This window comes from Pleuronectes platessa, chromosome 5 (assembly GCF_947347685.1).
Source record: "Pleuronectes platessa chromosome 5, fPlePla1.1, whole genome shotgun sequence".
Taxonomy (NCBI): domain Eukaryota; kingdom Metazoa; phylum Chordata; class Actinopteri; order Pleuronectiformes; family Pleuronectidae; genus Pleuronectes; species Pleuronectes platessa.
Window position 1 is genome coordinate 20,041,821 of NC_070630.1, and position 16,075 is coordinate 20,057,895.

Here is a 16,075-nt window from a genome sequence, read left to right on the forward strand (position 1 = left end):
CTAAAAGTGCAGCATGTGTTAGTGCAGGGTTATATGTTCAGCATGTTTGCACATGCTTGTGTGTCAGGACCGATGATGTAGGGGGAGGAGGAGTCCAGATTAATAGGATGATAATATTGCTTTTTTTACTTTCATTTCTTTCTTTCTTGTAACTCGTGAAGCTTCCTCCGACATCCTGAGGGGAAAAGCCTTTATAAAAATGTTAGATATAATTTCATCATATAATAGTATAATAGTTTACTATTATACAAGTACATTAAATATGCACCTGATAGACCGTAAGCGCCTGTGAGCATTCAATAGAATTAAAGAAAAATTGTCTTCTGTCTAAATACATAAACTTCCTGTGGGTCCTTTAATTTGTTGTTGCAGATTTTCGTATTTAAATTTGAATTGGTATCGATTTACGTATTTCAAAATCAAATGTGATTGGTCAACCCTCGATGCGATCATATAGCGACTTCCAGTGGAACCGAGTCAAATCCAGTAATTTATTGACAAAAACACCCCAACAAGAAAAAGAGGATAAAGGAGCTTGGTCTTGTATGACCCGCTTTGCAAATTTAGCAGCTGGACTGTTTCCAACTGGAAAGGGAATGAAAGTTCCCACAGTCATTTAGACACCGTGAGGCTAGGCTTAGCATTGCTGAGCAGCTCAATGAAGGCTACAGGATTAGCATATTGTTTGTTTTGTTGTTTTTATTGAGAGTGCCTTCAGTTTGTTTTCCCCACCCAATACATTTATCACCAGTCGCCACTGTACAGGGCGATGCAACCACAATACTCCTACCCACTCCCTCTGCTGCAGGTGCAATGTTTTAAATCAGTACATGAAGTCACAAATGTATTAAGTTAGATTTTTTTAACATTACACCTCCATTCTTCCAACTGGAAGTTCCACATGATCATTTTGATCGGGTTTTCATCTAGTGATGACGCCTTGGTTAAAAGTAGACTGGTGTAAACCCTGGACAGTTGTTTGCCAGCAGGAACAGAAAGTCTATACAGTTTTAGGGCAACTTGTTGCAAACTACTCTGAAACACAGTTTGAGCTGAATAGAGAATCTTTTCACATTTCTATCCACTGTCCTATCACATTGCCATCTGCGCTCTATGACTGGCTGATCTGCTTAGTAGCTTAAACCCCTGAAAAGAGTAAAAGCAAACGTTAGATTTGGGCTTAGACCTTCAGGACCAACTCACATAAATTAATATATTTTTGGTTAATTGACATGCCACATATAAAAAACAGATGTATGGTGATGTGTGCTTCAGGCTCTCGATTCCTGTTTGCCGTCAATAAACAGACCATCTATTACAGTCTGACTGACCATCAGAGGCAGGAGAAGAAATCCGGCCCATGTCAGTTATTGTTAAAACATCAATGAAGTTTTACCGTCTTCTGCAGGCAGGCATGATCCAGCACCCACCAGCGGTACACACCCAGAAAATAAACAGCAACACTTTGTACTGTAGAATTTTTGACTTTTTTGGGAGGATAATATTTGGAAGAAGCATCTGATGGTCATCAGTGGAACTGCAGCTTAAAGGGACATATTATGCCCATTTTACCACAGTTGATATCGTTCCTTGGGGTCTTAATGAAATGTTTGTTAAAAATGTTGGTCCCAGCTGTCTAGCTTCCCAGCTTCTCCCAGCTGCCCCGAGCTGAGGAGGGGGCTGTGGCTCGTAACTTACCCCGACCGCCGGCTCTGCTTCTCGGCCAGACCTCCGCCTCTCACCCCGCTCCCCGGCTGGTTAGCGTTACAGCTTCCCAGCTTCCCAGCTTCTCAGCCCCGAGATGAGGAGGGGGCTGTGGCACGTAACCAGAGTTGGGCAAGTTACTGAAAATTAGTACTTAGTTACAGTTACTAGTTACTTCTTTTAAAAGTAATTGAATTACTTCACCAGTTACTGTATATCAAAAGTAATTAGTTACTAGGCAAAGTAACTTTTAAGTTACTTCTGTTATTTTATTGTGAAAATGTTTTATTGTGAAAATGTTACATGATTTTATTTTGAAACGGTTCCGGTAGAGTCGCGGACATCCTGTGATGACTACAACGGCGCTACGGAAAAGGTTTATGTTTTTAGCAACCCTCCGAAGAAGCACAATGTCTTACGGTGTCCACGGTTGTTTTAAGGTGTTTCTAAGTTGTTCAAAGTTGTATTAAGGTGTACGGTGTTACAAGGATGGCTCAAATAAACGACTAGAACATCAGTTTAAATCTCGACCATCTTTCGGGGATCTGGTTCACTTGTCTTCTTGTCTGCAAGTGTTCAGTTTTCTCAAAAGAGATCTCCGCCTCCGGGGGGGGGGGGCGGGGGGGGCTATGCCATGTAGACTGACTTTGACGTCAATTCTGGTCACAATCCCATTCGATGCACTATAGCGTATAGTTTCTGACATAGAGGAACCACAACAAATCGCAGTTGTTTTTTTCCAGAGTTTTTGGGACGGTAGACATGCCAGATACCCAAATTAACGTCTAAAAGCACTAAAAAAGTTGCATTTTCATAATATGTCCCCTTTAAGCCACTGCCAGAGGGAAGAACTCTGTTTGTAAGCCCCTGTTTGGATGTAGAATGGACATTCTGTTGTGGCCAACAGTGAAGTAAGACAGGCACCAACACATGCTGACATATCCATCAACCAGCTGGTCCATTTTCTTATTAGTACACACGTCATGGTACTTCTGCGGCCTGTGGGCAGGGCTCACTCAGACCGAAAGGAGAGGAAACTCCACAACGGCGCCCAACCCCATCCTTTTGATTCACTGTCATTTTCAAGAATCCTCTTCTTCCTCAGTCCCTCCACTTCCTCTCTGTGGGTGCATTTTAATTTATGCGCAGCGTAGGAACCACTCAATACAACCTAGTGTCTGCAGTGTAGGAGATAGCTGTTAATGAGAAGAGCTCCCCCTCCTTTATCTCTTTTATTCTGCCCCCCATTATCTGGGTGCAGTCTATAAGCGTGCAGTTACCTACTAGGTCTGATAACACCCCAATAGGCAACCAGCACTGATGAGCTTTCTATACAGTGTACCACGCACAATGCCACTATCAGGATTGCAGACCTCTGATTTAAAAAAAGAAGAGATGGATGCAGTCACACAAGCAGGGCTAGCTCGCTCTGAATATCCTGCCAATTTACAACGGCGCGGGCCCCATCGACATACAACTTCTTGCAAGCCTGGTTTTCTCTCTCTCTCTCTCTCTCTGTCGGCTGCAGCAGTTTCTTATCTCCCCCCCTTCCCTCTTCTGCCTGGGAGATAACAGTAATTCTTCTCCATGCTGTATCCCCCCACCTTACTCGCCTTGCAGACACACACATACACACACCAACACACACCAGTCTGTCCATCTCTCATCAAGCTGTGCAATCCCACCACATACTAACATGTAGCCTACACACATATTACTAGCATGTGGTCGAGTACAAACACACACACCCACACACACACAACCTCCCACTCCCCGCAAACCCAACTCAGACAGAGATGCTGGCAATGTCTTTCTGCTCAGTCAAGATAAAGGGTTAAGACTGCACTTGGACAGCCCTTCTTTGTGAGATTGGGGGGTGACGAGAATGGGGGAGATGAGAGGAAAAAAATTAAATAAAGTATTCAAGTAAAGATTGATTATTTTATCACAGTGTAAGAAAATGTTTCCCCATTCAATTATTTTTGTCTCACCCCTCTTCAATTTCTCTCTCTCTCTCTCTCTCTCTCTCTCTCTCTCTCTCTCTCTCTCTCTCTCTGTCTATATATATATAAATATATATATCTTTTTCTTTGAAAGTGGCTGAAGCCCTGAGTGTTGCAGACAGATAAAAGAATTAGTTGTTCCACACAGGGACCCGGGCGCTAAGTACAGACGTGAATTAGAATGTCTATCTCTGTCGCTCTTGGCTCATCCGCTCTAGCTAGCCATGCTTCGCACTCGTAAACAATTTAATCTTTTCACTACAGTTTGGAAAAGAGAGAAGAAGGAATAAATGTGTGAGAGAGGGAGGGGGAGAAACGAGGCGGAATTGTGGACCTCCCCCCAAACACTAGCTCGCCACACTTCTCGCTCTTTCTCTACATCCTCTCGCCAACCTGTCCTTTTAAACAAGAAACGTGACGCAAACGCTTGTAAGGTGCTTGAAGATTGAATCAGCTCACTTTCATTTTCCTCCCCTCACTGCCATTCTTTTGGGTCCTTCTCTCCCTTTTTTATTTTTTTTTTACTTCACAGCAGCCTATTCATTCCCCCCACTCCCCTCCTTGCCCTCCCTCTCCGTTCGCTCTCCACCGTTTTGAAATTGAAGATGTGTAGAGGCCTGGGCTTTGGGGCCAGAGTCTATTTTGGAGCTGTAATAAAATTCATAGCCTGACACACACACTCACCCACACCCACACCCACACACAAACACGCACAATCTCTCTCTCTCTCTCTCTCTCTCTCTCTCTCTCTCTCTCTCTCTCACACACACACACACACAAACTCACTCACATGCATACTCTCTCTTTCTCTCACACACACACACTCTCACTCACACACCCTCACTCACGCACTCACATACACAGACTCTCTCTCTCTCTCTCTCTCACACACACACACACACAAAGTCACTCACATGCATACTCTCTCTTTCTCTCACACACACACACTCTCACTCACACACCCTCACTCACGCACTCACATACACAGACTCTCTCTTTCTCTCTCTCACGCTCTCTCTCACACACACACAGACACACGCACACACCTGGTCAAGGGAATTACACTACAGTATATAGTGGTCTCTTGCTGTATTACCTTTAAACTATCCCTCATATGTGCAGTGCTTCAGCAGCCACACCATATTTTGAAACACTCCAACAGTGTACCGTCTTTATTCATGGTAAACTATCAATTCACAGCAGCTATATACTTCACAGTCACCTGTGGGGATAAAATGTAGCTCAGGTCAAAATAATTATGGGAGATGCCAGCACACATACTCTATATTAGTGATTAATTGGCCTTCATGTAGCATAGTGCCAGCTTAAAAGGCATTGTCCTGCCATGGTTGTATCACGGTTTGTTGGGGGGGTATCAAGAGTGGTACTATAATTTATACCTCCGCCATCTCCACATTAACCTATATGTGACAGGGTGTGTTTAAATATCATGGCTCTATTCTTCATACCCTGTGATGTGGTGCAAGTTCAACTTTGATTTCATGTAAAATCCATCATACAATAGATTGCAAGTTCTAAAGTTCAATTAGGCGCCATCCTAAAGACGAATAGAAAAAGCTAAAGAAATAACGGGCAAGCTTCGGGCTCAGTACTGCTCCGGCTAAATGCCACTTGAGTGCTGATCCAAAATTGTACAGCCTTTACCAATAGTCATATACTTACACTCTAAATGCTTGGCATTAAAACTTTATATAAATTATAACTCATACAATAGCTGGACTTTGAGAATAAATTGTTCAATCTGTAGGAAAGGGGGACTTGTCAACAAAGCCATGAGGCATTGCTCTTAAATAATCAGTGTATGTTTCGACAATTCATCCATTCATTGTTGATATATTTCATGAGGTGGTCAACCTACTGATGAACACTCTTTCTATCAGCCAGGAGGTTCCTCACAAGTGTTATGATTCAAATGTGTGTGTGTGTGTGTGTGTGTGTGTGTGTGTGTGTGTGTGTGTGTGTGTGCGTGTGACGTATGGAAATTAGTATACAGACATGGAGGGAGGGGAAAGTGTTGGGGCAAGAATTTGAATGAGGGAAGAGGGAGGTATGGAGGGAACGACTGGGAGGAAGATAGGGATCAGAGGGTGGCAAGACAAGGCCCTGAGCACCCTGGGTAAGGAGATAACACCCTCATTTGAATGCACACACACACACGCACACACACACACACACACATACACACACACACACACACACACACACACACATTGAATGGCTTTTGTTAACAAGAATGACAAAGCTGTACTCATGAGTGTCTGCCAACTGCTTTACACACACACAAACATGTCCCTGTCTAACTGTATTGGAAGGGACCCCTAGTGCTTTCCCTAGCCACTAACTTCAACCGTCACATCTAAATGCCTACCCCTGTGTTAGACCAAAATCTAACCCTAAAAGCATGTCTTAACCCTCAACACTCAACACTTCAAGCCATCCTGACAGGAAGCAAGTTTAAACTAGAATGACCTCCTTATGGTTGTGGGCAACTGCCAACCGGTCAAATGAAAGAAAATAGTCTCAATGGTCACATTGCAGTTGACCTTTGACCCTTTGGATATAAAATATCCTTTTATCCTACAGTAAAATAGGTTTTAATTACTGCATTAATTTTTGCACAAACGTTTAGTAGTTGGAGTGATCCGTTTGAGTCCATAAGTGTGATGTCCTGTCATTTTAGTTTGTTAATTTCAGTCTCTTTGTATTTTCTGTTTCCTGCTTTATTTTGTAGTATCTGTCCCTTGTGTGTGGTTTCTATCTTCACTTCCTTTCGGTGATTGTCTTCCCAGTCCTCATGTGTTTCACCTGTGGTTAATTGTTCCTGCCTTCCCTCTGTGTCTATTTAACCCTCTGTGTTCCCCAAGCTGTTGGTCGGTTTGTACTCGTTGTTGTGCTACACATTTCTACACGTAGACTTCTATAGGTTTGTTTGTTTCCTGCTGTCTCAAACAGCTTCCTCGTTCCTTGTTCTCCGTGTGCCTTGTCGCCAGAGTTACTTGTGTTAGTGTTCCTGTTTTGTTTTTGTCTTGTTTAAAGCCTTTTATTATATTAAATACCTTTTTGTTTGTAACCTCTGCATCCTGGGTCCATCTCCTCCACCAAACCGTAACAATAAGTGCAAGTTAGGTGAAGATTTGAAGGAATTCAAAACTTAAGTTATTTTTGAGCTATCACAAGGCATTGTTGAGGTCCCAGTTATCTTGAACTGCTACTTTTACCCACCAGATTCTAATAAATTATTCTTTGAGGGAAATCTGGGGAATCAAATTTTTACCTTAATGGGTCAGTGAGATCCACTCAACACCAAACAAACGTTACAACAATTTACAATTATTTACATACATAATAGTAAACAGGTCATATTGACCCATAAAGTCACAGTTATTACATATTCATTATAGACTAAATAATTATTAAATATTAGTATTATTACTACTACTAGAACTGCTGTCATCTATAACACCATAACATCTATCAAGTATCACCATTTGTATCTTTATTATGACTACCAGTCTGACAGACCCTAAATATGATTGTGTACCTGTCCTCACTCTCCTCCCTCTCCTCCCTCTCCAACTCTCTTTTATCTCCCCACATTCCACCAACTTCTCCTCTCTCCTCTTTTATCACCTCAGCTGGTTGAGGCACATTGCGTTTGGTTCTGCCAGAGGTCTCTGTATCTTAAAAGTGTTTTACTCTCCATGATCGCCGAATGCTTTCTCAAAGGGGAAACTGTTGGGTTTATTGTAAGGTCTCATCTTGCCTATGAAAAGAGCTTGTGCTAATATATGTTGTGATTTGGCGCTGGGCAAATCAAACTGAATTGAATTGAGTTTAAATTCAAGGAGTTTGAGACTGCTTTTGCTGAGAGAGGGTTGCCCAGTAATCAGATTCGATTCTATCCCCAGCTTCTCCAATCTGTATGATGGAGTGTCCTTGGGGAAAACACTGAACCCCATATTGCCCTGATGGCTGTGTCGGAAATAGTCCTCATGGGGACCAAGGCCCTGTCCTAATGAGGCAAAACTTTATTTCTGATGTCCTGGGAAAGGTTAGGGATAGAGTTTGGACTAGGTCGTCTAAAATGAATATTAGTTAGTGCAATAACCTAATAAAGATAGCTTTGCAAGGGGTGTGTTCTCTCAGTTTGATTGCTGTCCAATTCACTGGCTCATTAGTACTGAAAGACATCTGATGGATCTCTTTATCGCTCTCTCTCTCTTTCCCTTCATTTCTTGTTGCAATTGCTGTGAATGTCATTTGAAAAGTATCACCAGAGCGCCAAGGATACTACATTCAATAGGACCCATTTACCAACCATTCTTAAGAATAAACTTATTCTTGAAAAACCACTTACGCAGTTTATGCGATGATTCTGACATTGACCAATGTTTTCTTATTTTGTTCTCACGTAAGAACAGCATCTACGCACACTGAAGAGCATTCTTACGCACAGTTGACAACTGAAATGCTTGTGTAAAATAATCATTCTTTTTTTTACCTTTAATCCTACAGTTGTGTGATAAGATACAAATTAACATAGTATTTTCTTATCTTTATCTTTCCAAAAAAAGGCACTTTTATGAGCAGTTTATATTTTTTAAACAACTGAACATGTTGAAGAGGAGAATAATAAGTAGCAAGTAGTCACCCATCCATTTTACACACTGGTGTTCACATATAAATGTTTCACATGTTCCATAGTTTTTCTGCTACAGCTTTTAGTGAAATGTTCCGTCCTAGTGTGGCCTGTTAATTCTGAAATCCAAGTGTACAACTGCACCACAAGGTGCGCACTGCAACAACTTTTTTATGGTTTGAGTCCGGTTCGGCGCCGTCTTGAGATTTTAGTTCAATCATTCCTGTCTTCTTAAATGCTCTTTCCCGTTTCTGTGATTCCTATGTGTGCACACAACACTGTCTTATGCCCTTTAAAGTGGGCATTAATGGACGTTTACGTATGCTCATTGGTACAGTGGCCCTGAGAGCTCAACGCACTGCAACTTAAGAAAAAACATGCAAGTAGACAAAACACAAGCAAAGTAAGAAAACCTTTTCATCAATTTGACAACACATCACAACACATTATGCACACCACATTACAGAAACACGCTGGAACTATAGTAAACGACAATGGAAGTGTTTCAAAGGGACAACTAAAAGTGATGGACATTTCCGGTTGTTTAATTGTGTGTATTTCGTAATTTTTCGAACACATGACATACATCAATACTGCAGCTTAACAGGATGTCATGAATACATTTTTTCTTAGAAAAGAACAGATTCAAGAACATTGTTAAGAAGATATTGGTGAATGAGGATGAATAATCAGATGATGAAAAAAATAACAGGATTCATTCTAAATAATGTTTTATAATGATTTATAAAGATTTATGCACACACACACACACACACACACAGATCCTCATTTAGAAACAAACTAATTAGGGACCCGGCAGGATCAGATATGACACCATGAACCATATGGACCACGACTGAGGGTGAGAGAGGACAGAGTAGTAGCAACAGGAGTTAAAACACAGCCGTCATCTAAAATAGACAGCAATCCCGAAGGGAAATACATTTTGCAGTAATGAACTGAAATACTAATTTATGTTAATGAAACCCTATTGTGCATACTGTATATAAATCATTTCTCCAATTGCATAAAATATACATATTGGTTAATATAAAGAACCCCCCAGCGGTGGCACTGGAGGTAGTCTGGGCACATTAGGTAAAAGTAGTGTGTTTAGATTATCAATATCAAACTGGTGAAGTGCAAACAACTGAGTTCAAGATCCAGACTGGATATGAAGATGTAAATCTAGACTTTATGTTGAGCAACCATAAATAATATATGGCTGATAATTTAGTCCACATGTGCAAAATATATTGTTTGGACATCTACGTTTATTTCTGATCCAAATCTTACCCTATCATATATTTTTCCCAGAAATATTTCAAAGAGCTGAAATTCGCAATCACTGCTGCATCATTTGTCAATTCAGGTAAAGCAGTCCAGTAACATCTGGTTGCATTTTACATAAGAAATTTGAACTTGATCTTCACAGTTTTGTAACTTATTGCAGAGTAGTGCAGCATAGGTAGACAACATGTTGGATTTATATTCCCTCTTATTCACAATCTCTTCTGCAGTTCTCTTTATCACGCTCTCTCACACACACACACACACACACACACACACAGAGACACACACACATATAAGCCAAGCTCTCTCTCTCTCTCTCTCCGTGTCACACTTGATTCCTCCCTCCCAGACTCCCTCTCTCCTCCACTCTGAGCTTTTACTATGGGTCCCAGTGAGATTCAGGTCAAAGATGGGGAGGCAAAGAGAATTTGATTCCAGCCCCCTGCTGTCCGGACATGTACTGGGGGGTTTAAAGAGAGGAAAGTGATGGGGGGAGGAGGACGAGGGTTGACAACAATGACCAAAAAAATAACTCATCACTTCAGTGCCAACCCTCCACACTTATCCTCACTTCGTTGTCATCTCGGTTTAGACACAATCATGGGAGATGGAAATGACGCCAGCTGAGGAATCATAAATAAATATTGTACATTAATGAAAATAAAGTGAGTTGAGGAAACATCAATAAATAATACATAGATACATGGGAAATTATGCAGTGATATAACACATGGTATACTAGCTGATGTTTCTTTCAAATGAGGAATAAATCAAGAACTTGCACACTCAAGTCCACTATAGTTTCATTGTAGCCTACGTGGCGGCTGTGGCTGAGGGGTAGAGCGGTCGTTTTCCAACCAGAAAGGTTGGCAGTTTGATCCCAGTCTTGACCCATCTGCATGCTGAAGTGTCCTTGCCCCGCATAGTAGAGCGCTATATAAATTACAAACGGTTTACCATTTGTGTTATTGACTCTATATATTGGCTACAATTTCCGTTCAGATGCCTTTTGGAATACACGTAAAACAAGGGTGCAGAGAAGAGGGAAAATACATAACATTAATCCCCAAATTTTACTCTTTGTCGACACACTACTATACATGCATTGCTGACAGGAGGAGATGACTGTAAAATGTTAAAGCATAGGCGAATTTCACTCTGTTTAGTTCTGAATTTTATCACTGCTGACTGCACCATCAGATATGACACTAGAGCCATGGATTCAGGCTTACTTTTTATCCCTTGAGTCTCGTAAAGTAGTAGGAGTAAAAGCCTTCAGCAATCAAGCTCCTTTCTGTGGAATCATCTCCCAGTTTCAGTTCGGGAGGCAGACACCCTCTCTTTAAGAGAAGGTTTAAAACCTTCCTTTTTATTAAAGCTGGTTCAGATCTGTCTTGAACAAGCTCTCACTTATGCTGCTATAGGTCTAGATTGTGCGGTGACACATGTCACGTGGAACTTATCTTTCCACTTCTCCCTATTTATCACTTTAATCTCCAATCGATACATGTTACTGACTTCTTCCCCAGAGTCCTTGTGCTCCATCGTTGCAGATCCAGGATCATTGCTGTGGCCACATTGTGGATCGTGGACCCTGATTGTGGATCATGATCTTGGATCATGATTGGGGTTTGCATCATTAAAATTGTCATTGCTGCTCCCTTCCTCTCTGTCAGATTTTCCTATTTTGTATAAATACTTCAAACATTGATACAACTCTCCATTAATGTTAGACACTGTCTTTTCTCATGAATGTTGTAAATATCTTGTTTTTGTTGACGTGCTCTGCCGCAGGCGGCATTTATTGCACTTCTGTCTGTCCTGGGAGAGGCATCCCTCACATGTGAATCTCCTTGAAGTTTTTACATTTCTTTCGCTAACATGTTTTTTGGGGGGGAGTTTTCTTACTCTTTTTGTGGGTTAAGGGCAGACAATGTTTCACCTTGTTAAGCCCTATGAGACAAATTTGGATTTCTGAATATGGGCTATAAAAATTAAATGTGATTGATTGATTTTTGTTTGGCTTGTGTGTTTCATTTACAAGTCGGATGCTGATCATAGTTTGTTGTGCTCAACATTAACATACCATTATTAAAGGAATATTTAGTAGCCTCATTCTTCTTCAAACTCATTTTATATGTTGATCTTAACTGTACAGCAGTAAATTGTGAATCTTACTTCCACAATTGTGACACAACATCTGTCCACAGACAGATAGACACACACACACAGAGTATACACCAGCTTAAATTCAAAGTTGCCTCTGTAGTACTTTGTGTCACACACACACAAACACACACACATACAGACAGGTGGTTGAGAGACAATTTCTCAACTCCATCTTACTGCTTTCAGCTAACTGTCACCTTGCTTTTCATTCAGTAACAGATAGGTGCTGAAGGTAGCACATATTCCCCACAACTAACAGGCAGGTCACAGCTTGTGATCCTTGTGATGTAACCCCTAAAATCAAAGCAAACAAACTCCCTCGAAACCAGGATTGTCTGACTGATCTCAACCCCTTCAGCCCACCTCAAAATGAGCCTCACCTTTAGAAACACACATTTACCACAGTCTCTCTCAGTCGGCATCCCTCATGTTACCAGCCTGAGGTTAAGCACGTGCTGTCATGGCCACCAATCCGCCCTGGCTTCGTAATGACTGACCTCACGGCGCAGGTGCCATCAGCTCGTCCCATCTAACAGTCAGACAGCAACCCCAACCCCCCACCCATCTCCCTTCTACTAATCCAGCTCAAACACTGATGACAGCACAATTTAAGGAAAAGGGTCACAGATGAGGACAGTAAAAGAGGTGGTGGACGAATGGTCTTGAGTGGAAAGGTCGGCAAGGCTGAGAGGAGAAAGGGAGAGCCAGGATAGTGGATAAGACTCAATTTGAAAAGCTGTGTAGTGGGAAATAACAGTTTTTTGCCCCATCAAGTCATACAGCAAGGGCATCTACGTGCCAGCCCAGGGCTATAGACTGGAAGGGAGGAGTAAGTGTTTGTGTGTGTGTATGTGTGTGTGTTTAAAATATATATATAGCAAACCTCCTCTATATATATATATATATATATATATACAACCTCCTCCTTTTTTCATGTGGGATTTATTTGGTCTGCATTTAATAGGTGATAAAGTTCAAGGGGGAGAGGGTGGTGGGATTAAGGATGGAGTGTCATGGGCAGGCGGTGTGGGATGAAGGGAAGGGGGGGATTTATCCACCCACTGACTGACAGATACGGTGACAGACAGTGGTGTTGATGCTGGGCCCTCTGCTGGCCAGAGTTCAGCCATGGCGGAGGTTGGTAGTTAAAGGTATAGGTGTATTTGTGTCTCTGTTATTTGTCTTTTGGGTCTTTTTCAATTGTGAATTGGACTACATGGACTTTCCATCCATTTCTGTCCACAGTATAGGGATGGTCTGCTGGTAACACGGATATACAATTGTAATTTATTTTTAAAGTTCTAATTTTTTAACTTCATGGAATTACAACAATTAATTCACATTTATAGGTTGTAGAAAAATTAACTGTGCTAATTATTAACTTTATACAGTTTTTTTAATCCTTTTTTACAATTTTTTATATTTTTTATATTCATTTGAATCCGTACAGTATTCATTGTGCAAATATTTCTGATATACATTAAATCATGATAGTGTTATGTATTGCATGATACAGTAAATTTTTTGATAGTGCATTTTTCTTTTATCCCTAAACTGTTTATAAGATTGTACTGGAATGTTGGTTAAACCAGTGAATAAGAATTAAATGTTTATATCATATTCACACAAAAATCCGAAACCTTTCATATTTATATGAGGAAGGTATTAATTTGTCTCATTACCAAGAACATATAACCACGGGAATAATGTAGGGATAACTACTACAGCATGCTTATTATTAAACAGAAAATGTGTCAATAATCATACTTTTAATAACTTGCAGTATAAGTCATAGTCCTGCTCAACCCTAATTACAGACATCATGACTTTTTACCAAGGCAACAGGGTAAATCACAAGCTGATCAGTTTGTCAGTAGGACTTAAGAAGGGCTTTCTTCTCCAACTCTCTCCTATTCTCCTCTCATTACTCTCATTCTTTTCCTTCGCGCCTCCATTCTCACACTGTCACACATTTCCCTGGTGCCTCTAACTCAAATCTCTGTCTCTTCTGTTTTGGAGGAGCACTGCAGGCGCGGTGTCATGTCCCTGGGTGTCACAGTGGACTGCAGGGCGCCGTGATGGGTGGATGTGCCGGGCTGCCCACAACTGCTGCTCCTGATCCTCGTGGCTGGCGATGATCCCTGCATGTGTCACCAGTCCTGGCACCCTCTGCAAACTTCACAGGGAGGCTGACAATTAAACAGGGCCTCCTTTCCCTGCCTGTGGTCCAAGAAAATGTAAATGTGTTTGGATGTGTTTAGGTATACGAGTCCTCATATAGTGCTAGATACATGTGGATGGGTGAGTGTGTAAATATCCATCTTTAGCCTTGAGCTTAGACTTCAGTGCAATCCTTTTACTCATGTTTGTGGAGTCACACTCTAAATGCCAGGTGCATGTATCTATGTGGCCTTGTTGTTTACTGATGTTCTGTGTGCTAAACAAACAAAAGCAACCCCCCCTCTTTCCTTCTTATGCCCTCCACTTGGCTTCTCTGACCTCCAACACTTCTCTGCAGACAGTGAAAACACCACCAAGTTGTCAAGGAACACTGGCACTGAAAACACAAACACACGCACACACACACACACACACACAAACACAGCAGGCTTTTAGCTAGCCAGCACAACATGCCAAAGCCACACTTCACACCTGGGCTGGTTGGCATTTATTGGGTAAGCTCCCACCCAGAAGGGGAGGGGGGAACAACACCTCGCTACTGCTGAAACAATCTCACGGCTCCGTGACCAGGGGGGAAACAAAGGCAGCAGTGCAAAAAAGTAAAGAAACGCCAGGCATTTGTCAATTTGTGACTGGTTAACAATAATTTGGCCTGAAATTGGGATATTTAAAATGTTGGGACATATCTCTCTACCAACAAACATTGAAGAGTTAGATTGAGGATAAACCTACTCGGCAATCATGTGCAGTGTGAAAGATGTACAATAATCTAAACCAACCCACTTACAGTCTGTTATAGTTCATGTTTTGAACGTTTCTATGATAGACAGATCATGAGGAGTACTGGGACAAATCCAGGTGGAGCGCTGTGTTAGTCAGCTGTTGGACCATAAGAGAATTCCGGGGACCAGGCTCACTCAGCTCTTGGATTAACTTCACCACTGAAACAGGGACAGCGTCGCCTTATTTTCTGTGACTCTCCCTCTTTTTCTTTTGCCAGGTAGAGTTTTTATAATAACTTAGACATATCTATTGCCTACTACGCAATCTACAGAATGCTGTTAGTCAGCTTTTGACACAATCCCCAAAAAGTTACCATTTGACCCCTGTTTTAGCATCCTTCCTCTGGCTGCCTGTTTGTTTTAGGGTTGATTTAAAAATCACAAGCGTTTGGGCTGTGATCTTAAATTTGTTCTCCTGTTGTTATGAGTTAAAATTCATGAACTAGATGATTTCTCTTTGTTAAGGTTGGCTCAGGGTTTCTTACCAAAAGTAAAAATGTGCCCCAATAATTCTGTGGTCCGAAAAATGTATCTGATTTATACTTCATGCGTGGCTCTATTTTTATGTCCAGCCCTGCAGAGGACACTGTTTGAGTTTGTATGCAATGGTTTAAGGAGACTTAGTTGTCAAAACTCCTTATAAAACACTTGCTATGATGGTGGATTCACCATAACCATGCTAGTCTGAAGGTGACCCATGTTTTATCTTTGCTCATTCTTTTCCTACTGGTGTATTGAAAATGAGTTATGGCGGTGATGGGAGAGAGGGGCGTGTGAAGGGCAAGGTTTTAAAGGACTGGTGGAGGGAGGACAGCAGGTCTAAGCAAAACGAAAGGTTGAAGGGCAAAACGCACGTGGTGGGAAAGAAAGGGTTTTACAAACAATGGACAAAACGGCTTTGCACCAAAGTGCTTCACAAAGAAAGACATACAGTTTAAACAAACAAACGTGAATATGTGCATAACAGAGGGAAGGTAGGAAAAATAATAAGAGTGCTATGAATACCACTTCATCTGGAATTAAAACATCCTTTCAACTCAAAAATATGTTTTCCGTATAACCTGTAAATAGACAGACCTTTACTACACTGACTGTATCTGTCTGACCAAAAGGTTTTCACTAGAAAGTTGAACTGTCTGTGCACCTCGCTAAACCTGAGATAACACTAGATGCAGTCCCCGGCACAAATTCAATTTCAGTAAATCACAAATTAAAAGCCAAGTGGGCCAACTAGAAGCCAGCATTTGCATTAGTATAATGAAATTTTGTCTGTAAATTTTTTT